The sequence below is a fragment of the Myotis nattereri genome (genome assembly GCF_964212035.1).
Source record: "Myotis nattereri genome assembly, chromosome: 9".
Classification (NCBI taxonomy): domain Eukaryota; kingdom Metazoa; phylum Chordata; class Mammalia; order Chiroptera; family Vespertilionidae; genus Myotis; species Myotis nattereri.
In genome coordinates this window covers 9,119,280-9,132,412 of record NC_138084.1, presented here as the reverse complement: position 1 = coordinate 9,132,412, position 13,133 = coordinate 9,119,280, and positions in this window count along the sequence as shown.

The following is a 13,133-nucleotide window of genomic DNA, read 5'->3' as shown; positions in this document are numbered from 1 at the left end:
GTGTATTGTCTTTATTATAACAAAGCAATACAAACTCATTTTAGAAAGATCAGAAAATGCAGACAAGTTTTAAAAAAGACAAATTTAATCTGTCATCCCATCTGCTTTATCTACCTTGAGCCCCATTAGCACTTTCGTATTTTTTGTTTTGTTTTGTTATCCTCACTGGAGGATATTTTTCCATTGATTTTTTTTTTAGAGAGAGTGAAAAGGAGGGACAGACAGAGGGAAGAAGAGAGAAGGAGAGAGAAGATGAGAGAGAGAACGAAAGAGAGAGAGAGAAGTGTGAGAGACACATAGATTGGCCGCCTCGCACACCTGCACTCACCGGGACCTGGGATCAAACCTGCAACCCAGGTATGTGCCCTTGACTAGGAATTGAACCCATGACCCCTCAGTACGCAGAACAATGCTTTAACCATTGAGTGCACCAGCCAGGGCAGCACTTTAGTATTTTAAGTTTTCTATTTCTATAAAAAAAAATGGAATCAAAACATACATGTTTTATAATCTCTTTTTTTTTTCATTTACTATATCATGAACGTATTTTAAGATAAGACATATTTCTACCACATCATTTTAAATAGTTACATATTATTCTATGACATGGATATTCTATTCTTTATTTTAGCAGTCAGCTATTGTTAAACAATACCTCTATCTTTTTACAATTACTAGCAATATTGCAATGGATTTTTTTGTTGCTAAATATCTGTGCTCATTCTTATTTCTTTATCACCAATTCCAAGATGTGATATTAGGTAAGGTTTGAAATTCTCCATCGGCAGTCAGATTGGGAGGCAATGGCCAGAACAGATGTCTCCCACCTTCGCTGCTTTCTGTGGTACTCGCTGCTGTAGACTAAACTTGATCCAAGAGGGATGCGCCAAAGGTCAGTGGCTTGTACCCCTGCAGCCAGCTGGAGGTATCTCCTCGCTGCACAACACAGGATGGTGATTGGTTCTGAAATGTAACATCTCCTTAAAGCCTGGTTGCCAGGTTGCCAGGGATAACTTGCAGAAAACCTCCCCACCTGTTTTCTGTTTGTTTTCAGATATTTTTTTTTCTGATATTGATGTTTGTATCTCACACTTTATTAGTGCTCTCTCGGCAAGGTTCTTCTTGGGCCACGTTTAGCTGTGGTTAGCCAAAACCACGGGCATAGTTCCTTCTTGAAAGTGTACGTGATCTTGGGCCATTCCACGCTGATCAAACAATGAGCGGCTTGCTTTCTGAAGATGCTATTCTTTTTCGAGAAAATGAGAAGCAGGATAATGATGTGGGGAATCCCTTTAACGACTAACCATCAGCCAGCACCTCCATGTCCCCACACAGCTTGCCTGGAGCTCCTGGCTTCCAGGGAGGCCCAGTTTATCAAACAGTAGAAACAGCCAGGAGTCAGATGGCAGATAACTAAGAGACATGGTCCCCAAGACTATACCCCAAGAGTTCCACTAGGTGCCCTTCAGTCACTGGCTTCCAGACCAAGTCTGAGAGAGGGCCGGACCACGTCTGAGAGAGGGCTGGTTTCATTCCTCTCTTCGACACTTGGAAAGTGAATTCCAACTAGGTGACAGATGAATTCCAATTACAGGACATTCTGGATTAAGCAAAACTATGAAAACAGTAAAAAGATCAGTGGCTGCCAAGGTGTGGAGGGAGAGAGGATGCATAGATGGAACACAGAATTTTTAGGGCAATGAAACTCTTTTGTCCGATCCTGTCATGGTAGATACATGACATTATACATTTGTCCAAACCCATAAAATGTACAACGCCAAGAGTAAACTCTAACGAACTATGGACGCTGGGTAATGAGGATGCGTCATTGCAGGTTCGTCTGCTTTAACACATGTACCACTCTGGTGGGGATGTCGAGAATGTGGGAGGCCTTTTCGGGTGGGGACAGGGCGTATATGGGAAATCTCTGTGCCTTCCTCTCAATTTTGCTGTGAAGCTAAAACGGCCCTAAAAAAATAGTCTTAAAAAAAAAATGACAGCAAAGACAGAGTTGTCTAATCAGTATTATTATATTAATTGCTTCTGAAGAATTTCAGAAAGCAGGTTGTAACATCAACCCATTCATGCCATATACAATGGCATTTACTCTTGTCTTTAGGGCGCCACAATCTGAGTCATCACTTTACATAATGTCACATTAACAATAAGCAAGAATAAAGAGGAGGGATTGTGTTTCTTCTGCTCCCTGGAAAAGAATTTGGGGCGTGAGGTCTTAAGGTGATGGGAAGGGCTATTTCATTTGCTCTTTTTCAATTGGGGACTAAGTGTTTGGGGTGAGTTTTCTCCGTTGCTGGCCTAAATGATGCATTTGGTTGCAATCTGGTTTGTTTCTATCTAATCTACTGGCTCTTCAATCATGCATTCTGAAGACAGAGTGTTGTTCTACATTGTAGTGTTTTGTGACTTTACAAACCCTTTGCCATCCAATCTTAACCAGCGAAATCGTGTGTAGCCCTACAAAGGCGAGAGAGACTTCTGGTTCTGAGGCATGAACGCTGCCTACTTCAGTGTAGCGCAGCTGCTTTTCGTGAAACAAACATTAATTGAGTACCTTTCTGCATTAACACCAGGCCAGGCTCTAGAGTCTAGAGCAGGGGTGGGCAAACTTTTTGAGTCGAGGGCCACAATGGGTTCTTAAACTGGACTGGAGGGCCGGAACAAAAGCATGGATGGAGTGTTTGTGTGAACTAATATAAATTCAAAGTAAATATCATTACATAAAAGGGTACGGTCTTTTTTTTTTTTTTAGTTTTATTCATTGCAAATGGGCCGGATCCGGCCCGCGGGCCATAGTTTGCCCACAGCTGGTCTAGATTAAAGGGAGAAGGTGAGGAAGAGCTATAAAACAGGAGTCCTGTCTTTAAAAGAAAACAGGCAAAGTGGTTGAAAGGAAGACAGACATACACCCATGAAATAATTCAATCACATTGTTGGGCATACATGACCAATGCCATTCAGGCGCCCACTCAACAACATCTTGAATGCTTCCCACGGGCCTGTGCTAATAGAAATGGGGTTATGCAGTTAAATGAAATCTCTGCCTTCGAGGTGCCTACAGTGAAATGGGGGAGGGGGGGGCGTGCGGAATCAGACAGGTGAACAACAGTTTTACTGCACTATAACAGGGGATGGTTACCGCAGAGGTGGGACCAGGGATCTCTGGAGAAATGGCCAATCCAAGTCTTCAGCAGAGAAAGTAGAAGGTGAGCCTTGGGGTGAGGGCATAAAGTTCGTTCATTAGATATGCCTAACAAAGTACACTTTTCTTAAATTAAATCTTTATTGTTCAGATGATTACATTTGTTCCTCTTTTTTCCCCCCATAACTCCCCTCCTCCCAGTTCCCGCCCCACCCTCCACCCTCACTCCCCACCCACTGTCCTCATCCATAGGACAGTCTCTTCCCACATCTCCCATACCCCATTCCCCCCCAAGAATAGTCAGTCCATTCCCTTTCTATGTCCCTGATTCTATTATAATCACCAGTTCATTCTGTACATCAGATTATTTATTCACTTGATTCTTAGATTCACTTGTTGATAGATGCATATTTGTTGTTCATAATTTGTATCTTTACCTTTTTCTTCTTCTTCCTCTTCTTAAAGGATACCTTTCAGCATTTCATATAATCCTGGTTTGGTGGTGATGAACTCCTTTAGCTTTTCCTTATCTGTGAAGCTCTTTATCTGACCTTCAGTTCTGAATGATAGCTTTGCTGGATAAAGTAATCTTGGTTGTAGGTTCTTGGTATTCATCACTTTGAATATTTCTTGCCACTCCCTTCTGGCCTGCAAAGTTTCTGTTGAGAAATCAGCTGACAGTCGTATGGGTATTCCCTTGTAGGTAACTGAGTTTCTTTCTTTTGCTGCTTTTAAGATTCTCTCTTTGTCTTTTGCTCTTGGCATTTTAATTATGATGTGTCTTGGTGTGGTCCTCTTTGGGTTCCTTTTGTTTGGGGTTCTCTGCGCTTCCTGGACCTGTAAGTCTATTTCTTTCACCAGGTGGGGGAAGTTTTCTGTCATTATTTCTTCAAATAGGTTTTCAATATCTTGCTCTCTCTCATCTCTGGCACCCCTATAATTCTGATGTTGGTACGTTTGAAGCTGTCCCAGAGGCTCCTTACACTATCTTCGTATTTTCGGATTCTTTTTTCATTTTGCTTTTCCGGTTGGGTGTTTTTTGCTTCTTCGCATTTCAAATCTTTGACTTGATTCTTGCGCTCCTCTGGTCTGCTGTTGGGTGTCTGTATAATATTCTTTATTTCAGTCAGTGTATGCTTAATTTCTAGTTGGTTCTTTATCACAACATCAAGGGTCTCATTAGATTTCTTGTAGATCTCATTAAGTTTATCAGCAGTTTCTAGAAACTTATTGAAAGACCTTAAAAGTGTGGTTTTGAGCTCTATATCCTCCATTTCTGTCATGTTTCTTTGTCTCCACATTTTTTATGCTTTCTTGGTGCACCCCCTTGTGGTATTTGTGCGCAGTCTTGTTGTAGTTAAGCCTTGATTGTTGTAGGTAATACTGGCGGGGATTTGACCTCCAGGCCAACTGGCTATGAGAATCAGCTGTGTCTGCAGTGGGGGAACTTCTGTGCTGGATCTCTAGGGCGGTGCTAATCTAGCCTTTGCCTGAGGCTATCCGGCAATGCCTCTGTGCAGGGCTTGGGCAGGGCGGGTCCCAGGGGATCTACAGGGCAGGCGGTGTGAGCAGTTATGGCTGCTCTCAGTCCCGTTCCCAGAGGCTCTGCCTCTCAGAGTCCCAGCAACCACTGCAAACCTTGGAGAGAAAGCTGCCTTGGAGTTCTGACCGAAGCCAGACAGTCCCGCTTCTCCCGTTTGAGTCTGGGTCCCTAGAGACTCCCCTGGATCTGGAGCTCAGAGTCTGAGACTCCCTCCCGATTGAAACAGACAACTGCACCCTCAGCCACCAGCCTGCTCTGCATGCACTCCGCACCTTAGTATTTTACTTCAGCACTGCGCCTCCTCTGAGTCTCGGTATGCTATTCTCTTTCCTCCTAGTTGTAGAACTTCCACTCAGCCAGCCTTCCTGTGGTTCTGGGTGATGTCCATTCTGTCTTTTAGTTATATTTTTGAAGTGGTTGTTCGAGGCAGCAAACTCCGGAGTTAACCTATGCCGCCATCTTGGTTTTTTCTACCAGTACACTGTTTTAACAGCAAGCATGTATGAAACAGACAAGAGCACTACGTGGTAAGGGAGTTACACATTACAAAGGGCTAGGACCACTAGGGAAGGTTTCATGGAGAAGCCAGGAGAGTGTAACCTCAGTTGAACCTTAGAAGGGAACTAGGGTTTGAGGAGGCAGCATGTAACCTGGTATAACATTTGTCGGGAGAAGGGGGCATTTGGTAATATATCTTTTAAAACATTTAAGTGCATAATCTGTGAGCTATAATCCCATGTTTAGGAATATATTATATAGAAATAATGGCATGGATAGAAAAAGATTTATGCACAAGGTTTATCACAGCATTGTAAAGCAAAGGAAGAAAGACAGAAAGATAAGGAAATACAGAAATACACAAAGAAAAAGAAGGGAGGGAGAAGAGAGGAAGGAAAGAAGAGAGAGGAAGAAAGGAAGGGAGATAGGAGGAAGGAAGGAAGACAAGCTCTTTGATAAAAGGCTAACCAAAGGAATCATGGTACACCACACAATGGAATACCATTCAGTCCTTAACAAGATATACTATACTGCACATACAGCAAAATATATTACTAATTTGGAAAGATGTCCACTATCTATTTTCACATGATATCTTGAAGAACATATGTATTACATTAACCCATATTTGGGGGAGGGGGAAGGGGAGTGTAGTGTGTGTGTGAGTTTGTGTGTGTGAGTTTGTGCAGAAAGATAAAATGTGTAAAAAAGAGAGAGAGATGTATGTCAAACTCAAGAAAAGATTCTGGAAGGCCCAACTATTAAGGACTAAACAAAAAACTTTCACTTCCTGCTTTGTATATTTTAAGTGTTGGGTTTATGGTTGTTTGTGGAGAAGCACGGGACTTGGTCAGAAAGTCTGTAAGGAGCAATTTCCGAAAGTCAGACCCTGCCTTGACTTTTCCAAACGAGTCTGAGCCCCTAGGTGTTTACTGGAATCTTTATGTTTAGACTTTAGACATCCTTGCTTAAAGGACACTACAGATGCACTGGCTTCTCAAGGATGCTTACCCTACTGATAGTATCTAATAGTTAATTTTAGATCAAGCTGTTGTTACAATAAAAACCTGAGGAGGCAGGCAAACGGGGCTGTTTGTTTTCTCTAGCCAGGCAACCCCTTAACCCTCTCTTTCACAGAAACATGTGTCAGAGTAATCATTCATCCCTCGCACAGGGTGTGCGGGTCAGCCCTGGCCGTTGTTACTTATTGCCATTTTATTTTTCCAAATACACATTGTTAACAAAGAAAAACATGTAAATGCTAAAAATGAAGTTGCTGTCCTAGATTCCTAATGTAAACTTTAAAAGCATCCCTTTTCTAACATTGGGCACAGTGATGATTTAAAAACCACAAACCATACACAGGAAAGATAATTATTAGAGAGCTACACCCTACAATGATCTTTGGACTACCCTGCGATATAAGTTTGGAGCGTATTAGCATCCATTCAGAAACTGAGAAAACGGATTAACAGTAATTGTTCATACTGATAATATGGTGATTTTCACATAGGAGGAGAAACTAATACCTAGTTAAATGTGCCTTGAACCCCATAATCTAGAGCAGAGCCCACATTTGTAAGTGTTACCTTGGTATCAGGGACTATATTTTTGGACCCTGGGGCATATGTTCTTAATGTGAAACTATCAGAATTAAAGTTAAATGTGGCCCCATTAGGACTGCCCCAAACCCCTGAGTCAGCCCCGCAGACAAAGACTGAGGTGGACATCACTCGATGTTAGATGTCTGAGATTTACTTTTTTAAAATCCTGGGGTCAGGAGGGAAAGTAGGAGACAGGGTAAACAAGGTTGGCTATACATGGATAATTATTAAAGCTGAGTGAAAGGTACAAGGGGTTCATTATAAAATTCTTTTTTGTGCATGTTTGTAATGTTCAGTAATAAAAAGTTTGTTTAAAGTGTATAACTAAGATCATTCAACTCAAGGTCAACAAATCTTGATTTTTTTACAGGTTTGCTGACCAAATGAAGCCAAGAAAACTTTCTGTGCTCTGGTATTTATCTGTAATACTAGAGGCCCAGTGCACAAAATTTGTGCACGGGGGTGGGGGGGTGGGGCGAGAGGGATCCCTCAGCCCAGCCTGCACCCTCTCCAATCAGGGACCCCTCGGGGGATGTCCGACTGCCTCTCACAATCCAGGACCGCTGGCTCCTAACTGCTCGCCTGCCTGCCTGATCACCCCTAACCCCTCTGCCTGCCTGCCTGATTGCCCCTAACCACCTCTGCCTGCCTGCCTGATCGCCCCTAACCCCTCTGCCTGCCTGCCTGATCGCCCCTAACCACCTCTGCCTTGCCCCGCACCTAGGACCCAGGATTCCCTCCTCCAGCCAGTCGCAGGCACCGGGACCGGCTTCCCACCCTCTGGCTGACTGCAGGCACCCAGGCCACAGGCGCAGCCGCTGGCACCCAGGACTGCATGGCATATGGCTTGTCCCCCTCCCAGGCCACAGCCTGGCAGGCCCCCATGCCTCTCTCCCCAGTGTTGAGTGTCTGAGCAGTTACAGCGTGATGGTGTGAGGGCATGATGACCATTTGCATATTAGCTCTTTATTATATAGGACAGGGGTCACCCATAATGCCCACTAATGTCTTCAATCCCAAGTGGATTTCTTGCTTTGAACTGGAGTGTTGTTTAAAAGGACTAAAACAGGGTTCCATTTTTAACCCTTTGGTGCTAAGTTAAGACATATTCCCACCATATGTGTAGCCTCAGTTGTCTTCAAATTAATCCAGCGCTTAGAAGGCTAAAGAGACCACTGCTGAGTTCTGAGGATCCTGTTCTTTCTCTGGTCCCAACTGCAATCCAGCTGTCCTGTGGGTGGGGCCGTCTATACTCATTCCTAATCCTGCGCCTCCCTGCTTAAAAGACATCTCCAGACTTTGGAAGGAATTCACCAATAGTCATAAGCTATTTTCCCCTAGATCTACCCACTTGGGATATTTAGAACTTTTCTAAAAATCCAGCTCATGAGTGAAGAAATTAGTGTGTGTGTGTGTGTGTGTGTGTGTGTGTGTGTGTGTGTGTTTAGCACAATGAACGAGAGCGCCACCTGCTGGGAACACCGGAACTTCCCGGACTGGCAAATGGCAGAGCAAGTTTCCTGGACTCCCTGCATTTGAATCGCCTGACACCCACCAGTTAGAAATGAAGACTCCTGGTCTCTAGTCCCATTGGATCTCTGCAGGTGGGGTCGAGAATCAGTATTTTTTTTTTAAACCAGTCCCCTGGCACTTTAAGGTTGCAGAGGCAAATGCCTTAGTTCCCAAGCTCGCCTGATAAGAAGCAGGGGAGAATGCTTGTTTACAATACTTTCCCCCAGTCACTCCTCCAGCTACTGAGTCAGGACCTCCAAGGAAGGAGGTGTAGTAAGAATGTGAAGTGAGTCTTAAAAGATGAATGTTTGGTAAATATTGCAGAGTTGAACGCCATACTTGACTCTAGAAATTCTCCATAAATAAGGAGCACACGTGCAGTTCATTGACAATGGGGATCTGCTAGTAGAACATCCAGATGTGGGGATTTGGCAATAGTCCCTGGGTTTCCTGACCTGTCGTTTTTAATTCAGCTCTGGAGTTTGAAGTTCCAGCCCATCCCTTAAAATTATTGCCCTTAAAACCCAGGCTCCCAATGGCTGTGTCTGTAATACCAACTAATAAATCAGTAATGCCAACTCTCCCCCCCTCCCCAGAGAGACCTGACCACCTCCCCACCCCCACCCTCACTTCTTGCTTTGTGAAGGGGTCAGATGGTGAACTTTCCCCTGTCTTGGGATTTATCTGGATTTCTTCCAAGGGCCCTGCCCTACCGCCACTGTCTGAGCAGACACGTAAAAGATGGCTGTTGTGTTTTCTACTTCAAGTTCAAGGAAAAGTCCCAATAGCTTTATAGCAATTGGGGGTGGGGAGAGTTCTCTGCCCAGTTAAGCCTGGGATATAGTATTAAATAAAAGATTGTGCATCATGTATATGCCATAGGGAGAAACAGAATGCAAAATTTCCCGATTTAACCACCAAATCTTTGAGGTCCAGGAAACAGCACCCGTGTCAGCATGGGACCTGGGTTGCATGGAATGAAAAGATGATGTCACGGTTTTCACACCAACAGTTCCTTTTTCAGCAACTGAGTGGTCTCCAAACCATGGCCTATTTGTTTACCTACCAGCACCTTTGCATTGCACAGAATAGTTCCCTCCTGGTGTTTGTGCCATTCTTTAAAAAACAAAACAAAACACTTTATTTTATTTCTTTATCTATGTATTTATTTGGAGGGGAGGGGAGGTAGGGAGAAAGAGAGAAAGATCAATTTGTTGTTCCACTTCACTATGCGTTCGTTGTGTTTGTACCATTCTTCTCTAGATTCGTCAACCTGTGTGGTGAGTCAAAGAACTGGCACTGGCCCTCGATCTGTGGTTTTTGAGCAGCTCTGCAAAGTATGTTTTGCAAAATAGCTAGTCTCATGTGCCTGTCTCTACACGCTGGCCAGGCATTTTTTCATGGCAGGGAGCTTGTCCAATGCACCTCCCTGGTAACTAGCACAGTTCCAGACCCAGGAGGTGTTCGATAAATGTTGGTTGAGAGAATGTGCCTCCAATGATCCACTAACTAAATTAAAACTTGACCCCTCTCCAAAGTCAAGGCCATGATCTACCTTTCTCATAACAGTGTTCTGTCTGTACTTACATAATTGGGATTATAACCCCTTCACTTTTAAGAAAAATTCTCGGGTCTTTTGCCCCCTACTCTCCAGAAACAGAATTGAGACCTTGCGCAAGGTAACATTTCTAAATGTTATTCCAAGCATGTGCCCTTATATAATTTTGGCATGGGCAAACCCAGATCTGTTTTTTCATTGCTCACTCCTCTGGGAAGTCTCCCAATATTTGCTATGGTTTCATCATGTCCTTTTTAACTTTTGCAGCTACGTGACAGTTGTTTTTCTCCAAAGATTATGTTTGGGCCAGGCCTGAATTAGGGTGACTCTGCCTTTTCTTTTAATATAATTTGCATTCTTAAGATTAAACACATTAATAGAAGATTGCTTTAATCACACACACACACGTATAAGAAGCCATGTTCTTTTTTTCTTTTTCTTTTTTTTAAAATATATTTTATTGATTTTTTACAGAGAGGAAGGGAGAGGGATAGAAAGTTAGAAACATCGATGAGAGAGAAACATCGATCAGCTGCCTCCTGCACACCCCCTATTGGAAATGTGCCCGCAACCAAGGTACATGCCCATGACTGGAATCGAACCTGGGACCCTTCTGTCCGCAGGCCGACGCTCTATCCACTGAGCCAAACCAGTTAGGGCTTCTTTTTTTCTTGATCCAAAGTTTTATTACTTCACCCACTTGCCAACTTCCCAAAAGATTAAGTGAAATCAATCAGTTGGTTCATTTCTAAGATGACTCAGTGTATCTTGCCCACTGCCTCTCTCTCTCTCTCTCTCTCTCTCTCTCTCTCTCTCTCTTCCTTTTCTTTCTCCTCCATTACACAACACACACACACAGACACACTCCGGGTTTACTTTGTACCTCCAGTTCTGGAGTAGACTCTAGACTACTTTGGGGAATATGTGGAAGACAAGAGATTCCAGTCTCACTCATCTTTTATAACCTTCCAGCCCCTTACCAGACTTTTTCATAAAGATTTTCTCCCTCCTTTTTTTAAAAAAAAATATATTTTATTGATTTTTTTACAGAGAGGAAGGGAGCGAGATAGAGAGTTAGAAACATCGATGAGAGAGAAACATCGATCAGCTGCCTCCTGCACATCTCCTACTGGGGATGTGCCCACAACCCAGGTACATGCCCTTGACCGGAATCGAACCTGGGACCTTTCAGTCCACAGACCGACGCTCTATCCACTGAGCCAAACCGGTTTCGGCTCTCCCTCCTTTTTTAATGGAGGAAATTACAAAACACATTTCAGGATGTGTCTCTCAAAGATAAGAACACTGAATAAGTATAACCTCACTACCATTAACACATCAAAAAGGGAACAATGATTTTGTAATAGTGAAAAACTAGGCAGTGTGCCTCTATTTCCAATTGTTTCATGAGGTCAAATGTTTATTGGTTTTTTTTAAATAAAAATAAAATTCCAAATAAATTCCCCATGTTGTGATTGGTTGATATGTCTTTTACTATCATGTCTTTTTTTCCTTATAATTTATTAATGAAACTCCGTTGTTTGTCCAGTAGCATTTCCCACAGCTGAAATTTTCTGAACAAATCCTTGTGGTGCAGTTTAGCATCCACGGGATTCTGAAAAGTGGCTGTGTTTCCCAGATAACCTTTTCATTTAATAAGTTTCCTACTTTCAAGGGGCAGCACAACAAACAGAAAAAAATAGCCGTGGCGGGGGTGGGGGGGTGGGGGTGGGGGAGGGAGGGAGAAGAAGGGGGCAGGGAAGACTAAACATGAGGGAATTTATTTCCTCTAAATTTCCACTAGAGGGCGACATTTGCCTTAATATTATATTTTCCCTAATAAGTTTCGAATTGCATCAAATTTGTTTTCACACTTTTGACAAGTTGAACCCAATTACCTACTTAGACTTCTTATCTCACTTCTACAAGATATAGTCACATCTTGTGTCCTCTGTTAATTTGGCCCCTGCGAACTTTTCCTTCCTATTATTTCCATTCTTGACTCCGTTCCCAGTTCCAACCACTAGGAGGCGATATTGCATAAATAAAGACTCTCAGAAGAACTATTAAGCCAGAACTGCCAAAAAGAAGGAAAAAAAGGGGGGGGGGGGGGCTAGTTTCACAGGGAAAGGGCCATTAATTTAAGAAGGAGACAAACCAGACATTTCGAGTTCGTATCCAACTCACGGCCCAAGGTCACAACTGCACAAAGGAGCCATTCAGGAGCACGAAGGTTGACTTGGGAGAAACGCGTGCACAATCTCCTTTTGCGGTTCCACAGGATGGGGCAAGTGCACGTTTGTGCACGTGTATGTGAATAGTTACTGGGCAGCGGCAGGACGGGCTGGGCTGGGCGTGAATCTGCTAGAACGAATAGCGCGCTGACTGGCCGTCTCGGCACACACCCTGAGACAGGTTCACAACAGCGCTGCTTGGAAGTCAGCACTCACCCTCCTCCCACGCCGAGAAAACCAAGTCCTGGGGGGACATACGGCTCGCCCCTGGGCGCACCATTTAGAGGTGGTGCATTCAGCCAGGTGTTCGAACTCAGGTCAGTGCTAGGGACACGTCTCCCCTTCTCATGCCTCCTATAATAACCACACATTCGCACCCGACAGCAGGCACTATTGTACAGATAGATGTAGCCGGGAAGGCGCGGACTCCTGAGAATCTGATCATTTAGGACCCTCTCCCCGGAGCAATACTCGGAAAACTGCGTGTGTAATTTCAAGTGAGGGTGGGTGGATCGCAGACCTCCTGCTGCCGGTCCATGTATCAGGTTCCAAGTTTAGGAGAAATTCTGTTCTGGACCGAGCCTAGATAGCAATGCAAAGAACCTGACGGATTTTGGGGGGCGGAGCGAGCAGGGGCGTCCCACCTCCTTCCAAACGCGACTGGAGTTTCGTCTCAGAAAACGGGAGGGGCTTGGAAGAAAGTCTGGGAGAGAAGTGGGGCGTCTGGGTTGGGCCCCCTCCCCCATTCTCCGGTCTCCCAACCCCACCCCAGACCCACTCTCCAAACGCTGGCGCCCGTGTTCGGCTGCGGAGGACTTGACAAAAGAGCTGCGAACGCCACCCCGGGGCGGCAGGAAGGCGGGCAGCGCAGAGTGGCTTTTCCTTTCCATGTTTCTTTAAATCGTCAGGTCCCGAGACTAACGTTCGGACTCCTTCCCCCCACCCCACCTCCCGCACGCCGTCTCGCTCTTTCTCCTTCCCCCTCCTCCACCGCCATCCCAGCCGCGGCGCCCGACTCTCGGCC